Source organism: Medicago sativa, chromosome 8 (genome assembly GCF_051527215.1).
Source record: "Medicago sativa cultivar Bolivia chromosome 8, Bolivia_mono, whole genome shotgun sequence".
Classification (NCBI taxonomy): domain Eukaryota; kingdom Viridiplantae; phylum Streptophyta; class Magnoliopsida; order Fabales; family Fabaceae; genus Medicago; species Medicago sativa.
Genome location: NC_140756.1, coordinates 62,765,711 through 62,790,750, shown reverse-complemented (window position 1 = coordinate 62,790,750; position 25,040 = coordinate 62,765,711). Strand labels below are relative to the sequence as shown.

The 25,040-nt window shown below is 35.9% G+C and overlaps 1 long non-coding RNA gene and 1 pseudogene across 3 annotated transcripts; one reads left to right on the top strand and one right to left on the bottom strand.

The window, feature by feature from the left end:
- Positions 1–102: 102 nt before the first annotated feature.
- On the bottom strand, positions 103–21,502 carry LOC146900335 (uncharacterized). 3 transcript variants are annotated; one of them, XR_015021786.1, is made up of 3 exons: positions 21,338–21,487; positions 21,120–21,218; positions 103–382 (listed from the first exon to the last, which is right to left on the bottom strand). It is a non-coding gene; the product is annotated as an uncharacterized LOC146900335 (long non-coding RNA). The 3 variants fall into 3 exon arrangements; XR_015021787.1 differs by lacking the exon at positions 103–382 and adding an exon at positions 15,825–19,594; XR_015021785.1 differs by lacking the exon at positions 103–382 and having other exon boundaries at positions 20,929–21,218; positions 21,338–21,502.
- Positions 21,503–22,821: 1,319 nt separating this feature from the next.
- Positions 22,822–23,771, top strand: LOC146900334 (F-box protein At2g35280-like; annotated as a pseudogene).
- The last annotated feature ends 1,269 nt before the right edge of the window (positions 23,772–25,040 follow it).

The window sequence follows — 25,040 nt, the reverse complement described above, 5'->3', positions numbered from 1 at the left end:
GTGTATTAATTAAATAATATGTTAAAAGTTTTTTCAGTTGAATAAAAACACTGGGTTTTAAAAACATTAAAATTAAAATTTGATACACATTGACTTTTCACATTTCCAAAACATAATGTCACTGTTCAAAATTTTATACACATTGTGTTTTCACATTTCTAAAACATAATGGCATAACTCAAAAGTTTGCAAACTCAAGAATTAAACAAATAAGAGTAAAAGATCATGACCACTCCAATATCACTCTATTACTATTATACAAATATCCCAATAAAAGATACAATTAAACAAAAGATACTAAAAAAATAAAAAATAAAGTTGTGTATAGGCCATACTTTGATCTCAAATGTGAAGCTCCATCAATTAATTTGAAGAAAATAACCTGAATTCGTACATGAGTACAAGAATATAACATACAAATAATGAGTGAAATAGTTGACATGATCATTCTGTGATAAAGAATATAGTTGATTATTTATTCTTTCTTATGTGGTAGAAGATCATATAACTCATAGGTTTTCTAAGATCTTTGATACCTTGAGTTAGTGGGAAATTATATATTCTTATTTGTAGTAACATTATGTTTGTTATATATTTTGAGGTTTTCAAATAAATCACAACTACTATTTCTATCAATGTCGTTTTAACATGACATTATGATTATTATATAATATTTGGTGCACTACCATTAGAAATTTTGAGCTCACACTATTTTTGTATGTGTATTCTTAAATCTTGGTAAACATCTTAAGGATGTTAGGTCCATTTTAATCGTTGAATTTCATGGTTAAATTTTTCTTATGTTGTTTCATATTTCACATCTCATATTATTGTTGGTTCACTAAGATATAAATCTATGGTATAAATGATATCAAAACCCCTATCGAAATGATTTCTACATCACTATGACACATATTTTAATTAATTGTCGGAAATTATTGTTCAATAATGACTTCTTTGGTGTGATTACATATTCTGTAATTAATTTGGGGTATAAATTTATTTAACTTATCTTGTCCAAGTGAGAGATTGTCGGTTTTTTAATGTAGATGATAAGTGTTTAAAAGTGATATATTTCATATGGGAGTTTAGGCATTTTAGTGACTTGTTTTGCAAGATTCTTTATGGAAAACTCCAATTATTGTGTAAATATGTCATTTATGCTTTTGAGCCTTATTCTACCCTTTTTGTGCAGGAAAATACAAGCAAGGAGCAAGAAACGTCAAAGTTCAAGGTCCCACGCTATTAGCGTGTCCTACGCTATTAGCGTGATGAAGAAATGGCCAAGGTCAGAGAGATACGCCATTAGCGTACCTGGGGCGTAGGATCTGGAGCACTCTTGAAGACTACGCTATTAGCGTATACTGAGCTATTAGCGTACATTGTCCAGAGAGCTACGCCATATGCGTACCTGGAGCGTAGCAGACCATGAAGAACTACGCTATTGGCGTAATCTACGCTATTAGCGTAAATACTCCAGAGAGCTACGCTAATGGCGTGGCTGGAGCGTAGCAGCAGGGCAAGGCCAACGTGGCACACTCCTATTGGCCAGATTATAGGCCGCCTTACCACGCTATTAGCGTGAGTTGCGCTATTAGCGCAGGTGCAAAAACACAGGCCATTTAAATAGCATTTTTACCTCTCTTTTAGGTATTCACTATTCTATTGAAACATTTTATACATTTCTAGAGAGAGGTTAGAGCTATTTCAAAGAGAGAAACACAAAGCAAGTGATTAAGGAGTAGATTCAACCCTAGATTCATTGAGACATCAAGGATCTTGGCATGGAATCTTCATCTTTCCTTCATTCCTTGCATTAGTTTACATGTCTATATGTAACTATCACCTTCTATGTAGTATTGAGGTAACAACCAAGCTATTATGTAATCTTTTGATCTTTTAATATATAAGGTTCTAGCTTAATGATTCAATATTGTTGTTATTCTTGCTTTTAATGCTTTCAAAGAGATTCAAGATGATTTGGACACAAACTCTTGAATCTAGAACTAGAATAACAATCTATCTTATGTTATATCACTCTTGACAAGTTTGTAAACCTTTGATAATTACTTTTAATCAAGATTTTAATGCTTTCGGATACTTAATCAGGCTGGACACGGTCGATTAAGTTATCCGATCGACTTTGTTATCGTTTAAGGAATTTGGACACGAATGTTTAAACGCTAACTTGGAAATAACGATGTCGCTTTGGACACGAAGGATATTGTAGAAATGATTGTAATAATATTGGTTATAAAGCTAGAGTCTGTTAATCGATCTAGAGATTGCTGCTGTTATGCTTGCTCGTTATCTTATACCGCAAGCGAAATAGTTCGATCCCCTCTCGTTTTTACTTTAGTGTCATATATGGATATAGTGTTACAAACAAACAAATTATATCCAAACCCTTAACTTGAACGATTGTGAAAATGCTTATGATTAACGTAACTCCCTGTGGAAACGATCCTATATATACTCACGTGTACATAGTTATATGACATGTAGGAAAAATCTTACATCAAAATGGCGCCGTTGCCGGGGAGTAACGGAAATTTTTGTCATAAGTATTGAAACAATTTTGTCATGTTAAGTCAATTTTGCACAAAATTCTTTCATGCATATACATATACACATATATCATTCATTATTTTTTTTTATGCTAACCACTTGGTATAGTCTTGGTGAACTTTGTTTATGCGAGGTACCGTTGCTAACGAAGACCTACAATTTGATCCAGAGATTGAGAAAACTGCTAGGTTACTTAGAAAGCAAGCAAAGGAAGCTAGGAGATTAGCCAGGCTGGCTCAGCCGGAATCTTTACTTTTTATTCCTTCTCCGTCAGGTTCGGTGCATACTATATCACTAGGTGATTCTTCACATTCTTCTGCACATTCATCTCCGAGGAGTGAACCAGAAGTAGACATGGCTAATGAAGATGAGAATGCTCTACCTATGTGGGTTAGTCCGAGGAGGCTAGCTAATCTTGGCAATCGTAATGCCAAATCAATTGAGCTGAAGTCGGGGTTGATAAACTTGATAACTCATAACCAGTTTACCGGTATGGATCATGAGGATCCATATAGACATCTTACCAACTTATATGTTACCGCCGGTACACTTGGTATGAAGGAAGATGAGGAAGAGGGTGTGTTTGTGCAATTGTTTCCTCATTCTTTGATCGGGAAGGCTAAGGAGTGGTATCTTGATCAACCAACTTCTTTGATGGAAAATTGGGGTGAGCTAGAGAAAGCATTTCAAGAAAGGTTCTTTCCGGAGGATAGGCATCTTGAGGCTAAAACTTCAATTACAACTTTTGCTCAAGGCCAAAGTGAGACTCTTTGTGAAGCTTGGGAGCGTTATAAATCATTGCTAAGGAATTGTCCAAAGCATGGTTTTGATAGCCAAATGCAACTATATCTTTTTCGTCAAGGGCTTCAAGATATGTCCAAGACGATGCTAGATGCAAGTGCTGGAGGTTCTATTGCTATGAAAAATCCAGCTGATGCTGTCAAAATCATTAACCAAATGGCTCTCAACACAAGAAAATCCTCTCACAACCGGAATCCTAATCAAAGGAAAGTCGGTATTCTTGAACTAGAAGCAAATGATGCGGTCTTAGCTCAAAATAAGCTCCTCACTCAACAAATAGAAGCTATGCAAAAGGAGATGAGAGCTATGCCAAAACAAATTCTTGAATCTCTCAAGCAAGAAGGAGGAACCGCTCAAGTCAATACTTGTGGACTTTGTACGGGGGATCATCCCACCGGCTATTGTCCCGAACCCGGTTCTTTTGAAGGGGAAGAGGTCAACTATGTGGGAAACCAACAAAGGCCTAACCAACCACAACAAGCCGGAACCTCACAACAAAATCCGGGTACTTCCAACTTCCAAGGAAGGTATCCGGCCAACCAAAACCAACAAAGACCTTGGAGAACACCGTACAACAATAACTATCAATATCCACCATCAAACTTCTACCAACAACCTTACCCTCAATTCCAACAACCATTCAATAATCAATACCAAAATCCACCACCAAATAACCCCCAACAACCGAATAATTCCCAAAGCACCGAGGAGGTCTTGAAACAATTCATGCAAGTGTCCATGGCTAACCAGAAAAACACCGACGCGTCCATCAAAGGCCTTGAAACGTAAGTTGGTCAGTTAGCACAACAAATGGCTCAAGGTCCTCCGCAATTGGGAGCTTTCACCGCTAACACTCAACCAAATCCTAAGGAGCACCACAAGGCATATCAGTCAAAAGCTATAGCTACAAGGAGTGGGAGAGTAGTAGGTAAAGGGGTAGGTGATGATATTGTTGTTGAAGAGAAGGATGATGAAGTTGTCAATGAGGAGGACAAAAAGAAGTTCGAGGAGGATAGTGTAACGCCCGTCTTAATTATTCGATTATTTAAAAATATATTTATATATATGATTTACGTGATTTTCATGATTGATATGTGTGAATTTTATGATTCATGAAGTTGAGTGGGTTATATGATTTATAACTGCATAATGTGGAGTATTTTGTTGTGGTGAAGTTGCTATGTTGTTATGACTTATTTTATTATTAAATAAAATAAGATATGAGAAATAAAATAAAAATATTAAAGATTGGGCTGCGTGGTGAGATGAGCAATTAGTAGTGAGAAGAGTAAAAAGGAGAGATAAATAGACAGACATAAGTTAGGAAAAGTAGTACGTACGTTTTTGGAGAAAAAGGGAGAAAAGTCAGAAAGAGAGAAGAACCAAGGAGGGCTGCGATTCTGCTATTATCAGGTAAGGGTGAGACTAATTTTCAATATTATTAAGGGTATAATTCTATAGGATGAATTTAGCATGATTAGGTTAAGTTTTGGTGAGAATTGAGAATTAGGTTTAGGATCAATTTTGATGAATGAATCAAGAACAGATGTTAGATTGATGCAAAATTAGTGTACAGACCTTAGATATGACTTAAGATGATAATTAGATGCTATTTGGATGAAGGAATCATGAATATAGGTGAAAAGTTGTGATTTTTAGGTTTCTGGCCGTACTGACATTCATCGCTCGCATCTGCGAGCAAGAACACTCGCATCTGCGAGCTAGGACCCAGAACTCGCAACTGCGAGCAATGCAACTCGCAACTGCGAGTGACCTGTAAGCTCGCAACTGCGAGCAGAATAACTCGCCACTGCGAGCAAAGACTTAGGAACCCAGAATGCACGCTTTGCTCGCCATTGCGAGCACAGTTACTCGCAACTGCGAGTTAGGCCGTTAGTTGCCCAAAATTGTTCTGATGCGATCCTTTCGCACGTGTAGTCATGAGTTGATCTTAGAAGTAAGAAAGAGGGTTGTTTAGGATGCTTTCAGAAGTCCCAGAAGTCTGTTTAGGTGACTGAGATTAGTAGTGGTGTTGTATAAGAATTATTTAAGATGCTTTATGATGATAAGTGGTTATGATTCATTCCCTTTAATGTTGTTATGTTATTTAAACACTGTTTTACGATGTAAATGTTGCTGGTTGCTGCTGTTGACTGTTAGTGTCTTGAAGTTGCATGAGTCGGTCTATGTTGTTGGAATTTTAAGAAGTTGTCCATGATTATGAGTCGTATGAGTTGTTCACGTCGTCGTCTAAGTCGTTGGAAGTTTGAGTTCATTGCATGCTCATTAAAGTTGGGGGCTTTAGGCCCGGCAGCCTTTGTGCTCATTAAAGTTGGGGGCTTTAGGCCCGGCAGCCTTTGTGCTCATTAAAGTTGGGGGCTTTAGGCCCGGCAGCCTTTGTGCTCATTAAAGTTGGGGGCTTTAGGCCCGGCAGCCTTTGTGCTCACACGTTGAAGAGCCTATTATGCTCATTTGTTGTTGATTGGTACCACATGCATTTGCATATCAAGAAGTTTCATGATGTTTAAGTTGTCAAGTTGTTGTTGAGTTGATAGAGTTGCATGGTCTAGATGAGTTGTGTTGTCAAGTTGTTGTTGAGTTGATAGAGTTGCATGGTCAAAGATGAGTTGTGTCGTCAAGTTGAGTGTTAAGTTGATTATGATTTGTGATGAAAATTAGTAATGATATTTGATGATTGTATTTGTTATGAAATGAAAAATATACTGATTGTTAATTGTTGACATGTTATTAATGTTTAAGTTGTTAAAATGCATTTTATTGGATTATATGCTTAATGTATTGATTATGAAATCTCACCCCTTCTGCGTATATGTTGCCTCGACCGTGGGTAATGTGCAGGTAATAAAGATTAGAGGCGTTCATGAGTGGACTCTCAGTTGGTGTCTAGGTGCTCTGATACGTAACAGGATGGGGGCTTGCTTTTACTTCTATTCCTTACGTGTCTCTTTTATGAACTAATTTATGAGATTTTTCAATAAGGCCTGCGTGCCAAGACTTTTAAATGTTGAACTATTTTCCGCTGCAATAGTTTAAGATTTTTCATGATGTTGAATTGAAGGATAATTATTATTATCCATTTTATGATTTAAATGAAGTATGTGACATTCCGTTGTGATCAAAATACTCTGATTTTAAATGAAATTTTTATGTTGGGAAAACGGGGTGTTACAGATAGTGTAGAGATAGAGGAGGAAGTGTATATAAAGAATAAAGAAGAATTAGTTGAAAAAGAAAAAAATCAAAAAAGAGATCTAGTAGAACAAGAGGAGATGGAGAGGAAGATGAAAGATGTGGGGAAAGATAAAGGGAAGAAACAAGAAGTTGAGAAGCAAGTGGTGGCTCAACGCTTACCATACCCACATGCTCCATCGAAGAAAGACAAAGAGCGGCAATACGCAAGGTTTCTTGAACAAGAAGTTGCAAATTGATATACCATTCTCAGAAGCCTTGGAGCAAATGCCGGTCTATGCGAAGTTCATGAAAGATATCCTTTCCAAGAAAAGAAGAATCAACGATGAAGAGACGATCCAAATCGATGCCAATTGTAGTGCTATTATTCAAAGAACGTTGCCTAAGAAAGAGCAAGATCCGGGAAGAGTCACTCTACCGGTAGCAATTGGCACAACACATGTAGGTAAAGCACTACTTGATCTTGGATCAAGCATCAATCTCATGCCTTTGTCCGTTGCCAAAAGAGTTGGTGACCTTTGTATAAAGCGGACTAGGATGATGTTGCAATTGGCCGACAAATCCTTTGCAAAACCACTAGGTATGGCCGAAGATGTTCTTGTAAAAGTGGACAAATTTATTTTTCCGGCTGATTTTGTGGTTATGGATGTCGAAGAAGATGAGGATGTGCCTATCTTAATGGGAAGGAATTTCATGCAAACGGCTCGGATGATGATTGATCTTGATGATAATATCATGAAGGTCAAGGTAAATGATGAAGAGGTTACCTTCAACATCCGAGAAGCTTTGAAGTACTCGAAAGACAAGGGTGCATGTTTCAAAATGGATGCAACCGAAGAAGTCATCTTGACTACTCGGAAGCAAGTGCACAATAGAACACCCCTTGAGAGTGCTTTGGTGGACGCACTCAATGCTATTGATGAAGACGAAGCAAGTGCCATTGAAGAGTGTTTGAAGGAGCTAGATTCCTTGAAGGAGGTTCTTCCTAATCAAGCCATACTTGAAGATTTGAAAGAAGAATCCAAGGAAGAAGCCAAAGTTGATGACACCAAGGTAGAATTAAATGTTTTACCATCTAATTTGAAGTATGTTTTTCTTGAGAAAGATGGTACAAAACCGGTGATCATTAGTAGCTCCTTGTCCATCAATGATGAAACCAAGTTGGTAGAGGTTCTCAAGGCCAACAAGGAAGCAATAGGGTGGAAGTTATCCGACTTGAAAGGGATAAGTCCATCTTATTGTATGCACAAGATTATGATGGAAGAAAACTTCAAACCGGTAGCACAACCGCAACGCCGCTTGAATCCAAACATGAAAGAGGTGGTGCGAAAGGAAGTAGTGAAGTTGCTTGAAGCCGGCATGATCTATCCTATCTCGGATAGTGCTTGGGTAAGCCCGGTTCAAGTAGTTCCTAAGAAAGGAGGAATGACGGTGATCACTAATGATAAAGATGAGTTGATCCCAACTAGAACCGTCACCGGATGGAGGATGTGTTTAGATTATAGAAGACTCAATCAAGCAACAAGGAAGGATCACTTCCCCTTGCCCTTCATGGATCAAATGCTTGAAAGACTCTCCGGTCAATCCTTTTATTGCTTCCTAGATGGTTACTCCGGTTACAATCAAATCGCCATGAACCCAGATGATCATGAGAAGACGGCCTTCACTTGTCCCTTTGGAATTTTTGCTTATCGAAGAATGCCATTCGGCTTGTGTAATGCACCCGCAACTTTCCAACGGTGTGTACAAGCAATCTTCTCCAACTTAATTGGTAAATGCATGGAGGTGTTCATGGATGATTTCTCAGTTTTTGGTTCATCATTTGATACGTGTTTGAAGAGCTTGGATACCGTGCTGAAGCGGTGTATTGAAACTAGTTTGGTGCTCAATTGGGAGAAATGTCACTTCATGGTTACCGAGGGTATTGTCCTTGGTCATAAGATTTCTTCAAAGGGTATCGAGGTAGACCAAACAAAGGTCGATGTCATAGGAAAGCTTCCTCCACCGGTAAATGTCAAAGGTGTGCGGAGTTTTCTTGGTCATGCCGGGTTCTACCGGAGGTTCATCAAAGACTTCTCAAAGATTGCAAAGCCTATGAGCAACTTGCTCAACAAAGATAAGTCTTTTGTTTTTGATAATGAATGTCTTGATGCATTTGAATCTTTAAAAGAAAAGTTGACCACCGCACCAATAATCATTGCTCCTAATTGGGATTTAAATTTTGAATTAATGTGTGATGCAAGTGATTATGCTGTTGGTGCGGTCTTGGGTCAACGTAAGGACAAAATTTTTCATGCTATTCACTATGCAAGTAAGGTTTTAAATGAGGCACAAATCAATTATGCCACAACTGAAAAAGAGTTACTTGCAATAGTTTATGCAATGGAGAAATTTCGTTCTTACCTTGTTGGTTCCAAAATTGTTGTCTTTACTGACCATGCAGCTATCAAGTATCTCCTCACTAAGTCCGACTCAAAGCCTAGACTCATCCGGTGGATGTTGTTGCTTCAAGAGTTTGACTTAGAGATCAAGGATAAGAAAGGCACGGAGAATCTTGTAGCTGATCACCTTTCAAGGTTGACAAACAATGAGGTAACCAAGAATGAACCGGAGGTTCGTGAAGAATTTCCAGATGAACGGTTGCTAGCTATCAATGTGAGACCGTGGTTTGCCGACTTGGTAAACTACAAAGCAACCGGGTTCATTCCGGAAGATTTTGAATGGCAACAACGCAAGAAGTTCCTCCATGATGCTAACCACTATGTGTGGGATGAGCCTTACTTGTTCAAAATTGGAGCGGACAATCTCTTGCGTAGGTGTGTGGATGATGAAGAGGCAAAGAAGATCCTATGGCAATGTCACAATTCCCCCTATGGAGGTCACTTCAACGGGGAGAGAACCGCCACAAAGGTACTTCAATCCGGGTTCTATTGGCCAACTCTTTTCAAAGATGCCAATACACATTGCAAGCATTGCGATGAATGCCAAAGAACCGGATCAATGTCAAAAAGAAATGAGATGCCTTTACAACTCATCCTTGAAGTGGAAGTGTTTGATTGTTGGGGTATAGATTTTGTTGGCCCTTTTCCTTCATCATTTTCAAATGAGTACATCTTGGTCGCTGTTGATTATGTGTCAAAGTGGGTGGAAGCCGTAGCATCGCCTAAAGCCGATAGCAAGACGGTAGTGAAGTTCCTAAAGAAGAATATTTTCACCCGGTTTGGTACACCAAGAGTTCTTATTAGTGATGGAGGATCACACTTTTGCAACGCACAACTTGCCAAGGCCCTAGATCATTATGGAGTCAAGCACAAAGTAGCATCACCGTATCATCCACAAACGAATGGACAAGCCGAAGTTTCTAACCGGGAGGTCAAACGCATACTTGAGAAGACGGTCTCTACATCTCGGAAGGATTGGTCGGCTAAACTTGATGAAGCTTTGTGGGCATATAGGACTGCATATAAGTCTCCTATAGGCCTCACTCCTTTCCAAATGGTCTATGGCAAATCTTGTCATTTACCGGTCGAGCTCGAACATAAAGCCTTTTGGGCGTTGAAGTTCCAAAACTTTGATCAAGAGAAGGCCGGTGAAAGAAGAAAAGTTCAAATGCATGAGCTTGAAGAATTGCGAAATCAAGCTTATGAATCTTCAAAGCTCTACAAAGAAAGGACCAAGAAGTATCATGACAAGAAGATCATTCTGAGACAATTCATGCCGGGACAAATGGTATTACTTTTCAATTCAAGACTGAGGTTGTTTCCGGGCAAATTGAAGTCTAAGTGGTCCGGACCTTTCATGGTTAAAGAGGTCAAACCGTACGGAGCTGTTGAACTTGAGGACCCAGTCACCAAAGCCAACTGGACTGTTAATGGGCAAAGGCTTAAGCCCTACTTCGGTGGTGAAATTGATCGGTGTTTGACGACGATTTCACTAATCGAGCCATGATTTCTTCAAAATGCGTCAAGCTAAGGACGTAAAACAAGCTCTTGCTGGGAGGCACACCCAGTTTTGTAAGTATTTTTATGTTTATTGCATATAGTAGTAGTACATATACATTTACAAGCAGAAATGAAAAACTTTGAAAAAAACTGATCCTGAAGCTTCACGCTATTAGCGTATTTTTCGCTATTAGCGTGAGAGCTCCAGAGAGCCACGCTATTAGCGTGATTTTGGCGTGGGAGAAAAAAATTTTGTGGGCCCAGGGGATTAACTCCCCTTAACTTCCCACAACCCCTCATTTTTCCTTCTTTACGGTTTCATTTGTTCATTTTCTCATAACCACACACATAAACTTCTCTCCCACTCACTAACCCTAGAAATCAAACCCACTTTTCATTTGGTTTCAAGCATCCATTTTTGCATCATTTCTTCTTGCATTTGTGTTGCTTCTCTCTGCATTAACAAGGTTTGATCTTCTCTTCCTATCTTTGTTCTTAAATTTGAAAAAAATCCATGTTTTTTACATGATTAGAGATGGTTAGGTTAGGGTTAGAGTTTTAATTTGTGAATAGAGATTGTTCTTCATTGATAATAGTTGGAAAAGGAACAATAATCATAACCCACATGCAACAAACATTCATCTTTTGATTTTGACCCATTTTGTAAATTTGAAAAATAAGGGTTTTGAATGATTTGTGTACCAATGTTGTGATTCTGATTCCTTTTCATGATTCTATTGTGTTTTAGAGACATAGGATGAAACCTAGGGTTGAAATTTGCTGGTTGGTGTTGTGAAATTGCAGGAACAAAGATTTTGAAAATTTGAAAATTGCAGGTACGAAGAACTACGCTAATAGCGAAATCTACGCTAATAGCGAAATTTTTCCAGAAAATTTCGCTATTAGCGTGGCAGGCGCTAATAGCGTAGATCTTCATACTTGCCCAGATTTTCAAAATTTTTGATGTTTTTAAATAACCAATTCTACTTTGTGCTAATATTTTCTATGCAATATGTTGGTGTTTCCTGGTTTTGATGCAGATGGCACCGAAAAATGTTGAAAAAACTACCGGGACTAAACGTCCTAGAGGCAAAGGTGTCTCTACCTCTGCTGCACCTGCAATCCCAAACCGTTTCCCCACCCCTGCCCACTCTGCCAGGTTTAAGAAGATGGCACAGTACAAAATCTGGCACGAGAAAACCTTTGACATTCACCCTAGTGGTGAGCATGCTGATATGCTCCATATTTTTACTGGTCGCAAATGGACCAACCTCCTTGTGCCCGCAACTGAGATTAACACCGACCTAATCAGGGAGTTCTATTGTAATGCTGTCCCTGATGCCTCACCCACTACCCTTGCTGAGACTTTCTCTTGGACTTCTTATGTCCGAGGAAAGCAAATCCCATTTGATAGGGATGCAATCAATGATTTCCTTGAAAATGCCTTAAACCTTGAGCCATCACCTGACCCCACAATGCCCACCTTGTGTACCTATGCTAAGAGAAACGCTCAAGGAAATTGGAAATTTCAGCAAATTGAGCGTGATATCATGAACAAGGATAGGCACTTTGTAAAGAATGACAAGGGAGAGATTAGGCATGCACTTACCAAAGAGATGACCGCTACTGCCCGCTTAGTTTTCCAATTTCTTGTCCACAATGCCCTTCCTAGAGCCCATACATCCGATGCCCCAAAAGCCGTTCTACCACTCATCTGGTGCATTATAAAAGAAGTGCCTGTTGATATTGCTCGCATCATAGCCAATGAGATGAAGGCTGTGGCTTTGAAAGTTGCCACAGGTGCTAAGAAGGTGGCATTGTTCTACCCGGGTTTGATTATGGGATTGCTTAAGGCCAATGGAGTGGCCATTACTGGACCCTTTGATGAAGATATTGAAGGGGCCATTACTGACACTTCTATTCGCACCTGGGAGAAATCAGAGCAGAGGGCAGCCCAATACCATTTCTCGGATGATGAAGGTGGCCCATCTGAGGGTGCTGGTTCTTTTGACTTTTCAGGTTTGCAGACCTTTATGCTGGAGCAGCAGATGCATAACCAGTACGTGAGGGACCAGAATAGCTTCTTAATGGATCAGAATGAGGCAATTTGGAGGAGCAACATGGGCATACACCAGGACCTCTACAATGTTCACATGTATCCGGGAAATGCTGATTACCCGGTGATGACACCTGACCAGTACCAGAGCTATGTTCATTGGCCTGAGGGCAGGCCAAGTCCTTATGTGGGGGTGGCTGATGCTGTTGATGATGAGGCGACACCTGATGATGCTGGAGTTGTGGGTGATGATGATGTGTACCAGGATTTTGATATGGATGATGCTGGAGAGGATGATCAGTGATAGTTTGGGTTTTTAGTGATGTTTTTTTTTTCTTTTTTGCTTTCTAACTCTATGTTTTTATTTCATGTTGGAACAGTGTTTTTTTGGTTGTATTTTGTACTCTTCAAGCACTGTGGTTTTTAGTGCTTGATTTGCTACTTTGTTACTTTATATTTGGTTTAATAACTTAGCTTTTTGGTTTTTAAATTATGCTTTGGATGAAATTTTTGTTTACATCTTGCTTGTGTCTCTCAAAAGAAAATTGCTCATGAACAATAAATTATAAAGTGCTCCATGGAGCCATGTTTGAGCAAAAGCAGGTGAGTGATAATGATATTACTTGTGAGAAAGCGTAAGGCCAAGGTATTGGTTTCCTGTTATTCTAGGTTTTTAATAAGAATTTGAAACTTGTACTTTGCACAAAATATATATCATTTAAGTCTTTTGATAAACATAAATATCTTTGAACCACTTAGTACTTAACCTAAATGTGAGGTAGCTTCAATCTGTTGTATATATGCTGGAGACCGATAATCACCGTCTAACTTGTTTTAGTTATGTTAAATCTGATAATCATTTTGAATTGTTTGAAAGCATGGAAAGGATCAAGGCACTTTTTCAATTGAGAGTAACTTACTTGACCACATAAAGCCTACCTGTGAGAAGAGCGAGTATCTGATACCCCAATCTGAGCCAAATGAATCAAGTCCTCAAACATGAACTGTCAATATTCATAAGCACAATGCTTGTTGAATTTGCCTGAAATTTTTCAAAAATCCAGTTCATGGTTGAATCTTATAGGACTTTGATAATGTTACTTTGTTGAACCCTTAACCTTTTTGTACTTTGTCCCTTGCCTTAGGATAGGGGAACATTCAATTAGAGTTTTGTTGTATTCAAGTTGGGGAGAAAAAGGAGGCATTATATGTTAAGTTCTGGTGAAGTTGTAAAATAACCTGACAACATTGAATCAAAGAAAAAATTGTACATTTGAAAAAGAAAAGAAAAGAAAAGAAAAAGAAAGAGAAAAATCAAAAATAGAATAAGTTGTCAAGGTTATAAGTTTGATTGTTAATCACCAAAGGTTTTAATTCTTGGTAGGGAAGTATATGGATTTCAAGTTGTGATACAAAAAAAAAAAATGTTCCTCTTTGATAGGCTTTCTGATCAATTGCCCCACATATGACATTTCTTTTGTAGCCCGGCCAAGTTATAACCCGTGCAAGACCTTTTGATCCATGCTTTTATGCTTTTCGAGACGATATTTGGATGGACACCTAACTTAAATAGGATGTTAGCATGATTGTTGGATGTGTGTTCATTACCTCATTCATTGTTATCATTATATTGCATTTACTTTCAAAGAAGTGTGTTAGGTGTGGTTCATAGATAGATATGTTTATGTTTTGAAGTTTATGATGTATAGTTTGTGCTTAGGACATTTTTCGCATTCTTAGTTTGAACCTAGAGTAGCGGAGGACTTCATGCTTGTCCACGCGATCATATTTGAATCACCATTGTTTATTTTTGTTTTGAATTGTTTGACACCATGTTGAAAACCTTGTCCAAAGCCTTGTTAGTTTCCTTTTTAATTGATTTGTTTGAGGACAAACAAAAAGCCAAGTTGGGGAGAGTTTGATAAGTGTTTAAAAGTGATATATTTCATATGGGAGTTTAGGCATTTTAGTGACTTGTTTTGCAAGATTCTTTATGGAAAACTCCAATTATTGTGTAAATATGTCATTTATGCTTTTGAGCCTTATTATACCCTTTTTGTGCAGGAAAATACAAGCAAGGAGCAAGAAACGTCAAAGTTCAAGGTCCCACGCTATTAGCGTGTCCTACGCTATTAGCGTGATGAAGAAATGGCCAAGGTCAGAGAGATACGCCATTAGCGTACCTGGGGCGTAGGATCTGGAGCACTCTTGAAGACTACGCTATTAGCGTATACTGAGCTATTAGCGTACATTGTCCAGAGAGCTACGCCATATGCGTACCTGGAGCGTAGCAGACCATGAAGAACTACGCTATTGGCGTAATCTACGCTATCAGCGTAAATACTCCAGAGAGCTATGCTAATGGCGTGGCTGGAGCGTAGCAGCAGGGCAAGGCCAACGTGGCACACTCCTATTGGCCAGATTATAGGCCGCCTTACCACGCTATTAGCGTGAGTTGCGCTATTAGCGCAGGTGCAAAAACACAGGCCATTTAAATAGCATTTTTACCTCTCTTTTAGGTATTCACTATTCTATTGAAACATTTTATACATTTCTAGAGAGAGGTTAGAGCTATTTCAAAGAGAGAAACACAAAGCAAGTGATTAAGGAGTAGATTCAACCCTAGATTCATTGAGACATCAAGGATCTTGGCATGGAATCTTCATCTTTCCTTCATTCCTTGCATTAGTTTACATGTCTATATGTAACTATCACCTTCTATGTAGTATTGAGGTAACAACCAAGCTATTATGTAATCTTTTGATCTTTTAATATATAAGGTTCTAGCTTAATGATTCAATATTGTTGTTATTCTTGCTTTTAATGCTTTCAAAGAGATTCAAGATGATTTGGACACAAACTCTTGAATCTAGAACTAGAATAACAATCTATCTTATGTTATATCACTCTTGACAAGTTTGTAAACCTTTGATAATTACTTTTAATCAAGATTTTAATGCTTTCGGATACTTAATCAGGCTGGACACGGTCGATTAAGTTATCCGATCGACTTTGTTATCGTTTAAGGAATTTGGACACGAATGTTTAAACGCTAACTTGGAAATAACGATGTCGCTTTGGACACGAAGGATATTGTAGAAATGATTGTAATAATAATGGTTATAAAGCTAGAGTCTGTTAATCGATCGAGAGATTGCTGCTGTTATGCTTGCTCGTTATCTTATACCGCAAGCGAAATAGTTCGATCCCCTCTCGTTTTTACTTTAGTGTCATATATGGATATAGTGTTACAAACAAACAAATTATATCCAAACCCTTAACTTGAACGATTGTGAAAATGCTTATGATTAACGTAACTCCCTGTGGAAACGATCCTATATATACTCACGTGTACATAGTTATACGACATGTAGGAAAAATCTTACATCAGTAGACTAGCACAATTAGTTTTTATTTTGTACTACTTAGATGTTAAAATATTGAAATATATTTTTAATATCATTTATATGATTTCATCATATTTTGTTTGTTGGAATTATTATTGAAAAAAATTATTTTATTAGAATAATGTATGACAAATATGTGAGCTCATATGTTTCACATAAGAAAAACACCCTATTTCTAGCAAGTTTACAATGTTGTTGCATACATTGTGACTTCACACCAAATTTTGCAGAGTAGAATAGAGACTTGTATCTCTCTCCATACAAACACACCAAATCAAATTGATAGATATTAAAGGAGGAACAATCGTCATTACATATTAAGGTAATCATAAGCCTATGATCTCTAAATATAAAAATGTTGATTTGTTCATCTTGCAATTTAGGATTGTAATTGTGTCTATTTGAATTTCTAATTTTTTAAGAGGCATCTTACATCATGGTATAAGGTCTAAGTAGATGAACCTAGTCATACACAATATTAACATATATAGATGTACAAACAATAATAGATGTATAAAATCACATGATATACCAAACGTCAATGAAATGATCAACATGCACTATTTCACATATATGCGGTGTTAAACTAACTCAATAAAAGACCGATTAAAAAGACACAATTTATATCGCATGTGAATTGCAACACCACATTGGGTTATATATCTTTAGCACTTATTCAATAAAGTTTCTATGGTTTAAACCTCAATTTTAAGCTTCTTAGATGATGTATTAACCACCTAGATCTTACTTATCCTTTAATATATGTATATAATCACTAGCCATTGAAGGTAATAACACTTGCATAATACAATTAATCCATTTCTAATGCAATAAGAGTTGAAAGATAGAAGAACATACATCAAAGCATGTAAAAATCAATTTCAAAACCGATTTTGTTTGTGATTGCACATGGTATAGTGGTTGGGTCATAGTTTGAATGACCAAGGTACTATTTTGTTGAGTCGTTTGAACAAATTGTTGAGATTTTGGTTGTCCACAAAAGCAATTTGACCAAGTGTACAATTCGTTTGAGACTAACAAACTATTGAGACTGTTGTTGTTTATGAAAAAAGAGGTTAGAAGTGTGTGAGAGAGATGAAATTTAGATCTAGTATAAATAGAGTTACAAGTAGTATATGGCAGCACAACACTTATAATTAAAATCCCAACTTTGTTTTCAACACTCATTTGAAATGGCTTCCTCAGGTGATTCTAACTCCAAAGAAATTGCTGCAATCGAAGATTAGATCAAGGAGGTGCAAACCGATCATGACAATCAAGCCAAATTATTTTTGTGTGTGTATTCTTAAATGTTGGTAAACATCTTAAGGGTGTTAGGTCAATTTTAATTCTTGAATTTCATGGTTAAATTTTTCTTATGTTTCATATTTCACATCTCATATTATTGTTGGGTCACTATGATATAAGTCTATGGTGTAAATGATATCAAAACCCCTATCGAAATGATTTGTATATCACTATGACACTCATTAATTGTCGGAAATTCTTGTTCAATAATGACTTTTTTGGTGTGATTACATATTATGTAAGTAATTTGAGGTATAAATTTATTTAACTTATCTTGTCCAAGTGAGAGGTTGTCGGTTTTATAATGTGGACTAGCACAATTAGTTTTTATTTTGTACTATATATGTTAAAATATTGAAATATATTTTTAATATCATTTATATGATTTCATCATATTTTGTTTGTTGGAATTATTATTGAAAAAAATTATTTTATTAGAATAATGTATGACAAATATGTGAGCACATATGTTTCACATAAGAAAAACACTCTATTTCTAGCCAGTTTACAATGTTGTTGCATACATTGTGACTTCACACCAAATTTTGCAGAAAAGAACAGAGACTGGTATCTCTCTCCATACAAACACACCAAATCAAATTGATAGATATTGAAGGAGGAACATTCGTCATTACATATTAAGGTAATCACAATCCTATGATCTCTAAAACTAAAAATGTTGATTTGTTCATCTTGCAATTTAGGATTGTAATTTTGTCTATTTGAATTTATAATTTTTTAAGAGGCATCTTATATCATGGTATAAGGTCTAAGTAGATGAACCTAGTCATGCACAAAATTAACGTATATAGATGCACAAACAATAATAGATGTATAAAATCACATGATATACCAAACGACAATGAAATGATCAACATGCACTATTTCACATATATGCGGTGTTAAACTAACTCAATAAAAGACCGATTAAAAAGACACGATTTATATCGCATGTGAATTGCAACACCACACTGGGTTATATATCTTTTGCACTTATTCAATAATGTTTCTATGGTTTAAACCTCAATTTTAAGCTTCTTAGATGATGTATTAACCACCTAGATCTTACTTACGATGCTTATGAGTTTTGAGAATTTGAAAATAATAACACTTGCATAATACAATTAATTAATTTGTCACTTAACTCTTTCTTGTTATCTCTCTTCCCTTCATTATCTCAACACGTTTCCTAGCTAGGGTTGATTCATGGCTTCCTTAAGAGTCAAGAAAGAAATCAATAAACCTAAAAGCCGCGGAAACCAAACACCCATAAACATCATAAAAGCTCTTCCAAATGATTTTTTTGGTTAATATCGTGGGGAAGGTTGCTTCACGTTCCATGGCTGATCTTTGCAAAACCAAACTAAGCTGCAAAGAGTTTCTTAATGCTCAACATGCAGCTATGGATAAGTTTGCTTTGATTCCACTTCCATGGTTTAGTGATGAAAAAGAAGCCGCATTCTTGAGTTGTTGCAGAGAAAGTGGTAACTTGGAGATTATTTATCGTGAAGGAATGGTGCAATATTTTAGTACTTTAATGGTGAAGCTGGGTTTTGAGAATTTGAAGAAGGCTGCATTAGAGGGTCATCATCAAACCGAATAATATTTCTTAACTCTTTCTTGTTCTCTCTCTTCCCTTCGTTATCTCAACACGTTTCCTAGCTAGGGTTGATTCATGGCTTCCTTAAGAGTCAAGAAAGAAATCAATAAACCTAAAAGCCGCAGAAACTAAACACCCATAAGCATCGTAAAAGCTCTTCCAAATAATTTATTGGTTAATATCGTGGGGAAGGTTGTTTCACGTTCCATGGTTGATCTTTGCAAAACCAAACTAAGCTGCAAAGAGTTTCTTAATGCTCAACATGCAACTATGGATAAGTTTGCTTTGATTCCACTTCCATGGTTTAGTGATGAAAAAGAAGCCGCGTTCTTGAGTTGTTGCAGAGAAAGTGGTAACTTGGAGATTATTTATCGTGAAGGAATGGTGCAATATTTTAGTACTTTAATGGTGAAGCTGGGTTTTGAGAATTTGAAGGTAATAACACTTGCATAATACAATTAATTAATCCATTTCTAATGCAATAAGAATTGAAAGATAGAAGAAATATACATCAAAGCATGAAAAAATCAATTTCAAAACTGATTTTGTTTGTGATTGAACATGGTATAGTGGTTGAGTCTTAGTTTGAATGACCAAGATACCATTTTGTTGAGTCGTCTGAACAAATTGTTGAGATTTTGGTAGTACACAAAAACAATTTGACCAAGTGTACAATTTGTTTGAGACTAACAAACTATTGAGACTGTTGTTGTTTATGAAAAAAGAGGTTAGAAGTGTGTGAGAGAGATGATATTTATAACTAGTATAAATAGAGTTGCAAGTAGTATATGGTAGCACAACACTTATAATTAAAATCTCAACTTTGTTTTCAACACTCATTTGAAATGGCTTCCTCAGGTGATTCTAACTCTAAAGAAATTGCTCCAATCAAAGATCAGATCAAGGAGGTGCAAACCGATCATGACAATCAAGCCAAATTATTTTTGTGTGTGTATTCTTAAATGTTGGTAAACATCTTAAGGGTGTTAGGTCCATTTTAATTCTTGAATTTCATAGTTAAATTTTTCTTATGTTGTTTCATATTTCACATCTCATATTATTGTTGGGTCACTAAGATATAAGTCTATGGTGTAAATGATATCAAAACCCCTATCGAAATGATTTCTATATCACTATGACACTCATATTTTAATTAATTGTCGGAAATTCTTGTTCAATAATGATTTTTTTGGTGTGATTACATATTATGTAAGTAATTTGAGGTATAAATTTATTTAACTTATCTTGTCCAAGTGAGAGGTTGTCAGTTTTATAATGTAGACTAGCACAATTAGTTTTTATTTTGTACTACTTAGATGTTAAAATATTGAAATATATTTTTAATATCATTTATATGATTTCATCATATTATATGATTTCATCATATTTTGTTTGTTGGAATTATTATTGAAAAAAATTATTTTATTAGAATAATGTATGACAAATATGTGAGCTCATATGTTTCACATAAGAAAAACACCCTATTTCTAGCAAGTTTACAATGTTGTTGCATACATTGTGACTGCACGCCAAATTTTGCAGAGTATAATAGAGACTGGTATCTCTCTCCATACAAACACACCAAATCAAATTGATAGATATTGAAGGAGGAACAATCGTCATTACATATTAAGGTAATCATAATCCTATGATCTCTATAACTAAAAATGTTGATTTGTTCATCTTGCAATTTAGGATTGTAATTGTGTCTATTTGAATTTCTAATTTTTTCAGAGGCAACTTACATCATGGTATGAGGTCTAAGTAGATGAACCTAGTCATGCACAAAATTAACGTATATAGATGTACAAACAATAATAGATGTATAAAATCACATGCTATACCAAACGACAATGAAATGATCAACATGCACTATTTCACATATATGCGGTGTTAAACTAACTCAATGAAAGACCGATTAAAAAGACACGATTTATATCGCATGTGAATTGCAACACCACACTGGTTCTATATCTTTATCGCTTATTCAATAAAGTTTCTATGGTTTAAACCTCAATTTTAAGCTTCTTAGATGATGTATTAACCACCTAGATCTTACTTATCCTTTAATATTTGTATATAATCACTAGCCATTGAAGGTAATAACACTTGCATAATACAATTAATTAATCCATTTCTAATGCAATAAGAATTGAAAGATAGAAGAAATATACATCAAGCATGAGAAAAAATCATAAGAATAAAAATGTTATGATGGATAACTTAACTCTGAACGCAGTAGCACACTCCAAAAATGCATGCCGGAATATTTCCAGGAGAACAACTTTGCCATGGACAGTTTATGTCAAATTTACAAATATGAAAAGCTGTGATGTAAGTTAAGAAAAAAAGAATGTTAATTAAATGAAATGAAATATTGTGTATACGGATTTTAAAATAAAATGGAAAATAATTTTGTTATTGAAAAATATGATAAAAGACTTACAAACAAATTCTGATACAACATAAAATGGGAAAATAAATAGGATCATTATATAAACAAACATGATAGTTTTAGTCATGATTCTCCTCCTTCCAATGTAACCGATAGAAAATCATTTGATCACTTTATTAAATAGGAAATTTTGTGTAATGTTTACTTGTAAGAAATTCTTTCTAATTATTATATGTCTTTTAAAATATTAAATTTAAAAGTATCGTATAATTAAATATTAACGTATAAATCAACTTGAGAATTTTAGTCTTTATATTTTTTTGGTTTCATATATATTATTTCTACAAGAGGCAATCCTCAGTTTGGATTCAAACCTGAATGGTCATGTTGTCGGAGTCATACCGGCCTAACCCGTTTAGGAATTTTAGTCTTACTTTTAGCATGAAATAAATAAATAGTTTGATTATTTTATACTGTAACGTACAAAAATTTGCAATATATCTTTCCTTATATTAGAATAATTTTTTTTTTGGAGGGATTATATTAGAATAGTTATTGAATGTCTATATCAATGTATCATATTTGTCTCCTTAATTCACTCAATGGATCACTTGAAATTAGTTGTGATATCACATAAAACTTTTGATGGTTATAAGAGCTCATTATATTTTTCTACCAAAACTCTTACTGTTTGTTTTATATAGTCTCAATGACACACTAGGGGAAAAACCCAAGATAACAATAATAGTATTCGATGATGACAAATTTTGGTGCACAAATAATACAACAATGATAAGAAAAATTATTTATTCGTTGATTGAAAGTATTAAAGAATCAAGGTTAATACATTAAAACGGACTTGATGTCTTAATGAAAGAAATTACTAGTGCCTATAGTAAGTGGTAATAATAAGACACGGTAAATTGGCAGGTGTATATATCTCACATTTACCGTGAAGGTAATTCTTGTGCGGACTGATTTGCGATAACGGGTGCTAGAAACAATATCGACTTGACAGTTTTTAGAAACTCCCCTACAGATTTAGGTCCCCTTTTAATCGCTGATGCTAATGGTACTCAGTTTGTGAGACCTTAGCTTTTTCCCTTTTTTCTTTTGTAACCAAAAAATAAATAATAAGACACAGTAAATAATAGGCATAGAGAGATGAACGCACAATGAGTTCTTAATTCATCCAAGGTGACCTAGTACAATCCTTATTGAGATCAAATCTAAATATATCTATGGTCAAAAAATACTCCTAAGATACTCATTTACTGTAGATGTCCAGCTGAGTGAAATCAAAAGATACTGAATGCAAAGAATGAATGGACCAAGAATCCAGAGGAGCATTTTGCAAAATTGCTCAATTGGGCTCCACTTTCCCTTGAAATCGAAATAACACATGAGTTACTTTTTAAGGAATCTCCAACTTTATTTTTCACTCGTATCAAGGATAGGTTGTTAATTTGTTTTATACCCCAAACTTCCTTAGGTTCATAATTTCGCTATATATAGATATGAAACCAATGTTAATTTGTTTCAATCACACTTAACTCTTTCTTGTTCTCTCTCTTCCATTCGTTGTCTCAACATGTTTCCTAGCTAGGGTTGATTCATGGCTTCCTTAAGAGTCAAGAAAGAAATCAATAAACCTAAAAGCCGCGGAAACTAAACACCCATAAGCATCGTAAAAGCTCTTCCAAATGATTTATTGGTTAATATCGTGGGGAAGGTTGCTTCACGTTCCATGGCTGATCTTTGCAAAATTAAACTAAGCTGCAAAAAGTTTCACAATGCTTCAGAAGACGGTTACATTTATCAACATGCAGTTACTGATAAGTTTACTTTGATTCCATACTTCCATGGTTTACTGATGAAAAAGAAGCCACGTTCTTGAGTCGTTGCAGAGAAAGTGGTAACTTGGAGATTATTTATCGTGAAGGAATGGTGCAATATTTTAGTACTTTAATGTTGAATTTGGGTTTTGAGAATTTGAAGAAGGCTGCATTACAGGGTCATCATGAAGCCAAATATGTTTATGTTATGCTTTTGATGGCTAATTGCAATGATGATGAAGAAGGAAGAAAACTTGGGTTTGATCTCTTTGGTGAGTTGAAAAATTCCACGTGCATTAGTATTTTGGGGTGTAGAAAGAGGTTGAAATCTTTTATTCAAAGCATGTGGGTGAAAAATGTTATGGCGGCTCAAAATCAAGGATTGTCTTTGTGTTCTTCCAATACATGCCACAACCCTAAGGCAGAGAAGGTGGTGAAGAAACACTCAACATGGTTTACTGTTGAATTTGATCATGATGGTGTTGGTGTTTGCAAATACTGCGACGGAATCCATGAATTGAGTTTATTTTGTAAGATGTTTTAGGTGTAACTATGAAAACTGAAATGTACAAGCAATAGTTACCATGAGAATAGGAAAAAGCCTAAAAAACATGGCTTAGTTTCTAGTTTAAAGTTGCTTTTTATTTCTCTCTTTTAGGTTCGAGGTTAGTATTGTAGAAACTCAAAATTTGAAGTTTAGTTGATTTCTATTTTCTTGGTTCAATGTGTTTATATTCAAGTTAAGTTATTATTTCCCTAAAATAGAGTTCAGTTATTATTTTTGTTTGGGATTTTTTCTTCCACGCTTTATCATAAATTGTAGAAAAATCAAATATGGATTAAACCAACTTTTCATAATTCAGAGTACAACACTAGATATGTTGATATTTTTTTTCCTAATTTTTAGGGTTAAATATTTGATTTGCAAAATTTTTCAGGGATAATTCTTTTATGATCACAACTACAACTAAAACTTATCTTTTTAGATCAAAATTCATCTCTGAGGTCATTTGTAACGCCCAAATTGAAAGTGTCTAAAATTTTCAATAAGTGCGTTAAAACTGATATTGGATACATTAATTATACAATACAGAAACGACATCAGTCGAGAGTTTAGATACAAAGCCAACATGAGTCTCATGTTACATTATTTCTCAAGGATAGTCGAACGAAACTTAAGTACAAAGTTCATTACAACACATCTCATAATATAACATATGCATCAACTAGAAAGACTCAACGTTGGATCCACGGAAGCACGATCAATCCAAAGCTTTCTCTTTACCTTTGCCATGAGAGACCTGTGAACCTGAACAAATAAGAAGAGGGATGAGACATAATGTCTCAGTGAGCTCTACCTAATCCTAAGCTATAGGTAACCTCGGGGGAAACCTACAGTTACCACATGTCTACAATACAACCTGACAGTTGATTATACGTGTGTGGTTATGCTTGCCTTGACGGTAGTGCATGCTAGAACCGTCATAGTTACTTCGTATAAAACAAAGGTTTAGCTTACATCTTACGTGTCAAGGCGATCGAGGGGAACTAAGATCGCTAAACCGAGATACGCTAGTGCATCAAGGCCTAATATTAAACTTTTACATGACACGTTTCTAAACCGGACGAATAGGAAAAACCTAAGAACGTTGTCGGTAATCTTCATAACTTACTCAAGTCTAACATCATAACATGCATAATCGTATTCATTAAGTTAGAGGTTAGCGTTGAACAATACATTATCTGAGTTTAATTTTTACGGAGAGCCCCGGGGTGGAGTAAACCCGAGCACAATCCCTATCTAACCGATGGAAACCTATCTAAGGTAACATCGGTACTCCCTCTGTGTCTTACGGGCCCCTCATGCGAAGCTTATCCCGTTTCACCTAACGGAAACCCCCTGAGATTCAACCTAGTGT